We start from the raw sequence: 7,742 nt of genomic DNA on the forward strand, positions 1-7,742 counted from the left end.
GAACAAACCATGCCATGGCTCTAGGTGGTTCCAAGGACCAATATAGAAGGTTAGACACCCCATATTCGGAAGTTTTGGTAACTGAGTTAACTTCCGATTATTTGAAGTTCAAAATTTGAAAAGTATCAGTTTTTCCCAAATTCTGATTTTTGGGCCATCGTACATTCGGAACTTTACAAAAAAAATTATCCTTCGAATATTACAAGTTCAAAACAAACCATGCCATGGCTCTAAGTGGTTCCAAGGGCCAATATAGAAGGTTAGACACCCCATATTCGGAAGTTTTGGTAACTGAGTTAACTTCCGATTATTTCAAGTTCAAAATTTGAAAAGTATCAGTTTTTCACAAAATCTGATTTTTGGGCCATCGTACATTCAGGACTTTACAAAAAAAATTATCCTCCGAATGTTTTATTCGGAGGGAATACGTGTATCGTTAGCAACCGATTGTAGTGCATCATTGATACGAAACCTCAACGGCCATATTTTCAGAAACCTCAACGGCCATATTTTCAAAAATTAGAGCCGTTGGAACTCTAATCTATATAAGGAGGCTAACCCCTCTCAGTTATTATTGAGTAAAAAATCAGAATGAAAAATATTTTCAATGGAAAGTCCATCATCAATCGACAACATACTTCGAAGATGCAAGCGAACAACTACATCAATTGCAGCAATGGAAGAAGAAATACAAAAAAGGAACAAACAACCCAAAAAAAAAATTAAACCATCGTTAGTGGCAACGAAGGAGGAGGAAGAGGAAATCAAGGCTAAGAAGCGAGGTGAAGAACAATTCCATCATAGAGAAAGATTAAAACAAGTTGAGGAAGAGACCGAATGGATAAAAAATTATTACATTGTGAAAGATCTACCCAAAGAACAGCAGGACGATCGTATATTTTGGATTAACATTTCATTGGGTCCTTTTGTTGGTAAGTAGAAGAAGCCACGCCACAATTATGAACCCTCCCATGTTTCTTCAAGGGTGCACCATGTTATAAAATTGTGCACCGAGTACAACCGCTATTGCATGCATTAAGGCTTGATCGTTTTGAGATGATGGCAATTGGTTTTGGTACCCTTTAACCAAGAAGCCACACCACAATTATGAACCATCCCATGCCTCTTCCTTTAACCTCTTGGTACCCTTCCTTGGTCTTTTAGCTTGGAAATGATGATGGCAATTGGTTTTGAGATTGCATTGAATGTGCCACGTACATTGCAAGTTTTGGGCTTCCGGAAACACTACCGTTATTGCATGCATTAAGGCTTGATCGTTATCCGTTACAATAAACCTTGGAAAATTATCACCGTTATAAATGGACCTCAACGTCTCCAACATCCAAATTAAACTCACATTGTTCTCATGATCCATTAAACCCCATGCAATCGTAAATTTGTTTTTGTCCGAAGTATGGCAAGCAATGTTCAACAACGGCATGTTATACTTGTTTGTCTTATAAGTAGCATCTATCAACAAAATTTGATGAAAGCATTGAGCCAACTGGATCATTTCGGGATGTGCCAAGAAAATACGAACCACTATACCATCCTTTTCTTCCCTTCTCAAGGTGTAGCCGTGTAACTCCGCTAACCACTCCGATTGTTGCATGACCGTTCTACCATCCCATTCAGTCCTTTTGATCATAGTTAGGGCCGACTTAATTGTAGACAAAGAAGACAAGTTGTCGGGGTCGTCCGCCTTTATTTTACTTAAGATCGCACTCGCTTTTTGGATCCGCATAGACCTCACCGTCTGCATTTGATGTGGTTTTAACTTGGCAACCATTACATGTCCAATTAAATCCAACGGATCATCATGGTTGTGACAACCGTTATCAACTTTATACATTTTATACTCTTTACCTTTAATACCATCGGGCTTATAGAAGACAATCTTAAATGGGCATCCTATCTTCTTGGTATTGCTTCGGTATTTCCTATTCGTCTTCCGTACGTACTTATTATTCTTTCCCTCGTGACTCTTTCGCGTCCCACCTCGCTCACAAATCATTTCAAATCGAGTGTCACTAACATGATTATTTTGAACTACCACGCACATGTTATCTTTTGCCTTGTTCATAAGCCATTCCTTTGCCTCCTTCTTACTTCCAAATGTCTAAACGTGCATAAAACAAAACAAATCTAATAAGCATAACCATTTAACATATAAATTTTGAAAAAAAAATAGTAATGAGTATACCAAATCGTTTGCATAGTATAGGGAAGTGTCGGGCCTCAAATAGAAATCATCAACAAACTCTTCAACGACCTGCATATGAAAGCAACAAATTATTATACAATAATCGGAGGTTATTAAATAAGTCAAACTGCCGAATATACTATATTCGGAATCCTATCGGTTACCCAAAACACCCGATTTATGCAAATGAATGTACACAGTTTACTGAGTGCAAAAATGATATAATCGGAAGCTAAAATATATAGTAAAACAGCCGAATATAAATAACCGGGAGATAACTTTAATCGATAAACATCCGATTTTCAAGTTTTCGGAAATTTTATTTTGAGGCCACTGTTATATTCGGCAGTCAAATAATGTTAAACTATTACCGATTGTAAAGGATAAGAATACTGAGTTTTGAAATTTTTTGAGGAATTCGTTTTTGGGGCCATTCGGGGGTAAATAACTCTACATAACTACCGAATGTAGATTTTTTTGGAAAACCAGTTTGGGGTTTTTTCTCATATTCGGCAGTAAACTACTATCTTGGAACTACCGAATATACATATTTGGTACTCAGTGTGTTATATTCGTAAGTTTATTCGAGAAATTATCTACCGAATCTGGGTAGTTCATGGCATTCAATGCATGCAATAATCAGTTTTTCTTGTTTACAAAAGCACACAAACGCATGCAAATCGAGTATTTGAGTTTCTTAACACAATACTTGTGTTTTACATGCATCGTTAGCATCAATATCAGGCGATTCTCCATTTTCTTCCATGAAAGGGTCGTCTAGGTTTTCCTCTCCACAAAAGTTTGGATCATTCAACATATACCCCAAATCGTCTTCTCTAAACGGTCGTGAACCCTCAACATTTTGTTCTTCGCCATGATTCTCACATTCTTCTTCATATCCATCCATTTTTGTAGTGATAAAATGAGTTTTCCCTTTTTTCCTTCACCTTCTTCTCTATAACTCTAACAACTCAAAAATGAAAAAGAAATGGAAAAAATGAAACAGAAATCATTCTAATACTGCACCGACTACAATCGGAAGTCTGGGTAATATTTTGGCTTCCGATTGCAATCGGAGGATAAAAATGTTATCATATCCTCCGAGTATATAAGGATAATTTTGCCATTACGAATTACGCGAGATAAGGGCTGGCTACATTTTCCCTTTGGGTGACCTTTTTTGTTTTATTATTGGCCCCTAAATCCTTTTGAGTGGCACCTAAAAACGCGAGGTATGTTTAAGCAAATCTAATAATAAACAATTTAAATGTAGTACAAATTCAGCAAGTCACTGTTATTGCGGCAAAATGGTGGTCCAACCATACATATGTTTCCTTTTATCCACCTCCCGAAGAATGACAGTGCACACGGTAAAATTGCATCAGTACTGCACTTTGGCTTTTGATTTACATCCAAATATGTACTTCAATCCAACTGTACTAAGAACACGAATAAACACTATCTGAAAATTACACTAAGCAAGTCATCGCTACTCGTGTCATGTATGAGGATCTTGATGCACCAATTACCATGAGCATATCCTTGTGTTTCCAGTGTTAAACCATTCATTAATTTTGATGCTCACCAAATGAAGTTGTTGAAGAATGGAAAGATTGGTTTCTTGAGCTTGCAGATAAGATTAGGATGTCACTGGTAGATGCGGATTTCAGCAGATAGCCTTTCTGTGGGAGATTGAAATTCCTTCCGTTGTCATTAATTCTCTCGCTTATTCGTGGAATGCGAAACTGCATGCACTTCTAAGCTACGACTGTGAGTTTGTACTTTTGTCCAGTCCTAGAAGAATTCTCATTTCTACTTGGAAAAGAGCCGAGATGGCAATTCCTTCCGTCAAAACTGTTGGTCCTTTGGACGCTAGTGAATTTCTAGGCATCCAAGTGGAAGAAGCACAAAATCTGATTTCCAACAATCAACTCAAAGTGGATATATGCGAGAACGTGAGTTTTTACCCCAATCACCATGCCAAGGCAGAGCTTTTCTATTGGATTTTACTGCTTCAAACTAAACCGAAACCATTGAGCTGATTGTAAACTAATCATACAAACGATGCCACAATTTTTAAAAGAGTTTCTGAGCTTGTAACATAATCAAATAAATCAACAAATATGGAATGATAGTAATACCTGGAGCCGAGTTTGAGGGGTAAGTGTAATTTTTAGTGAAGGTACCAAAGGCCCTAGTCTCTGCCAATGTTTCTCCCGCTCCACCAGTGGCTACTGCAAGGAAAAATTAGAGTTTTGAATTCAGCATCCTGAGCAAAGCAATCAATTATTGAAGCCTGCAAAGGCCAACTTTAATCCACCGAAATTACTTTTGGACTAAACCTTTCCCTTAGAATGCCTTCATGTAAAAGTTAAATGGATAGTTATCTAGTAATTCTCATTTACGTTCAATCCTATGTAATAGGACTGCACTTTTTTTGTGTATGTATATTTTTGGAATATTTCACTGATCTACGGAGCATACATATACATTCTTGGTTTAATTTCATCTGAACTCAAAAGGAATGCCATAATCATTGCTTTATGAGAACAATATGTACAGATACCACTACAGTGTTTCTGCGGTAATCACAACCCAGAGTGATACCATGCCAGTGTCTGTATAATGGAATTTCTTCCATTATCATAACTCAGGGTGATATCACGGTCAATAAGACCCATTAGAATTTCCTGAAAAAACCTATCTTTTTTAAAAGAAAAAAATAAATAATCGAACGTAGAATCACAACAATTGTAAGTATTCCACCGCCGTGCGGGTTACAATTTGCTCGTGCTCTTAAATCTTCCTTAGACGATGTTGTTACTAAACCCACCAGTTTGGAAGCTTGGTTAAAGCTCCTCCTACCTGCTTGCACCCTGAACCAGTACGTGCTAAGTGTTCTGCCGAAGAACGGTCTGGTACTCGCAAGAAGCTACAGATTGCAGCTATCAATAAAGCTCTTGTCAAATGGATCGAACCGCATGGTTGCTATCATCTGGTCCAACAATTACTTGACCTTTCCAAGGTAAGAACCAGACAGCAGAAAAAGGACACCAACATCGAGGATTGCAGACGCAAAATAAGTAATGGCCACTTCTCCGCAGCTATACGTATTTTGCAATCTGATGGAGTTGCGCCTGCTACTCTTGAAACATTAAATGAGTTGCAACTTAAACACCCATATGTAAGCCCTCCGGTGATCCCTACAGAAAGCTTATTAGTCGAATCACTGTCTGTTGACGCCACATCCGTTAAGTCAGCTATCAAAAGCTTCCCCAAGGGCACCTCATGTGGTAGAGACGGCCTTAGAGCGCAACACCTTCTCGACGCCATGAGTGGCCCTGCGGCAGCCATTGCAGATGATCTACTTGTCTCCGTTGCTGGCGTTGTCAACTTGTGGATAGACGGTAAGTGCCCAGCTATACTTGGAAAATACGTCGCAAGTGCACCACTAACCCCTCTAATTAAACCTGGAGGCAGCCTACGCCCTATAGCTGTGGGTACCATATGGCGAAGGCTGTGCTCCGAACTCGCAGCCACATCAGTCTGTAAAGACATGACATCCTATTTAGGTACATTTCAGTTTGGAATAGGCATCCCTAGTGGTGCCGAAGGCATTATGCATGCTGCGAACAGGTTATTGGAGTTGAAAGGCCATGCTTCTAGCAAGACAATGCTTTTAATTGATTTTGCCAACGCCTTTAACATGGTTGACAGGACAACGTTGGTTAAAGAGACAAGAGCTCACTGCCCCAAGATCTCAAAAAGGGTGGAATTTTGCTATTCATCCCCAGATAAACTCTAGTACAATGACGCTGCCCTTTCCTCGCGCAAGGAGTCCAACAAGGTGACCCCCTCGGTCCACTACTGTTTGCTCTAGCCCTACAGCCTATCGCAGCGTTGATTGCATCTCAATGTTCACTTGATTTCCATGCTTGGTATTTTGACGACGGAACAATTGCCGGTAACACCATGGAGGTATCTAAAGCTCTGCATATATTACAGTCAGAGGGACCAAGTCGTGGTTTGCACTTGAACTTAACCAAGACTGAACTGTTCTGGCCAACCTATGACCCCCGGAGAGATATGGCAGATGTATTCCCGCCACAAATCGGTAAGCAGTTTCAGGTGTGAAACTATTAGGGGGTCCCGTAAGCCTTGACATCCAGTTCTGTCAAGACATGGTTCTATTAGAATATACAACAGATACAAACAAGTAGCCGAGGTGCAGAAAAGGACCGAGGAAACTATATGGTGAAGTGAAGACTAAATCAAGTAACTGTGCAGTAAGACACGTGAAGTGGAGGTTAAGTCAAGTGACCGTGATATACATGGCACGTGAAGTGAAGACCATACAATATACAAACTGAAGTCAAAGTCAAGATGAAGTGATCAAGACTCAAGTTACCAGAAGATCGACGGAGATTAAACAACACAAAAGATCGAGGGAGATCAGTTAAGTTTCCAAGAATAAAAAGATCTCGTGTAATTTAGGTAGTTTTCTAGATAAGTCAAATATCTAGCTAATTTCATATTATTCATATTCTAGTTAATTAGGATATATATTCTAGAGAATAATATAATATCCTATATTAATTATTCATACTCTATAAATAGAGTGTCTCAATGTAATTGTAATCTCATCTCAGAATGTTCTGATGATCAATATTATTATTCACCCTATGGGGTTGCTTGTGGACGTAGGTCGAGTTGACCGAACCACGTTAAACATCGTCTCCATTATTGTTTTGGTATGTAGATTTATTTATTCTTGATTGATTTATTTTATCATTGAGTTGTTTTTATTATTTATCTAACATCAATGATATCCATCTTGAATTTGATCTACATATCAAAATTTAAGATGGTATCAGAGCAGCAATGCTCTCGATCCAATCGCTTCCGCAATCTATTTTAATGTTCAATAATAATTTCATTTTAAATTGGACATCAAAAATTTTGATCGAATATAACAAAGTTTTTGTCTGACTTTGTTATGTTTTTTTATCGTCCAAACAAAACTGTCTATTTCTGATTTGTTTGAGTATGATTATTATCAACTTAATGAGAACCTCATTAACGTTATCACATGTGTTCTTGGAAAATTATTTTCTTCAATATCAAAGATCACTGCTACTGTTTATTATCTCACATGATAATGGAAATTGATTTCAGTTCCAAGAATAGTTTTCGTTTAAAATATACTTCACTATATTTAATATATTCTTAGCTGTGATTATTATGAGTAAATATATTATTCAAATTTCTCTTCAAAGATAATGATGTATTTACATCACTTTCGTACTTACGTCAACATTGATTTAGTTGACCGATAATTCATTCAGACCCAGCAAGAGTCTTTGTACATGTTGGGTGTATGTATTTACGTCTCATATCAGAGATCGTCTATGTCATTTCAGTTTTGATTTCCATCCAAAAGGTCTAAAACTGAACTCACTGTTGCTCCAACAGAAAATTTTAATTTTCGTATATCCTATTTTGGAAATTGATTTACTTTCCAAAGCGTCTTTGTATCCCA

Source organism: Papaver somniferum, unplaced genomic scaffold (assembly GCF_003573695.1).
Source record: "Papaver somniferum cultivar HN1 unplaced genomic scaffold, ASM357369v1 unplaced-scaffold_128, whole genome shotgun sequence".
NCBI lineage: Eukaryota > Viridiplantae > Streptophyta > Magnoliopsida > Ranunculales > Papaveraceae > Papaver > Papaver somniferum.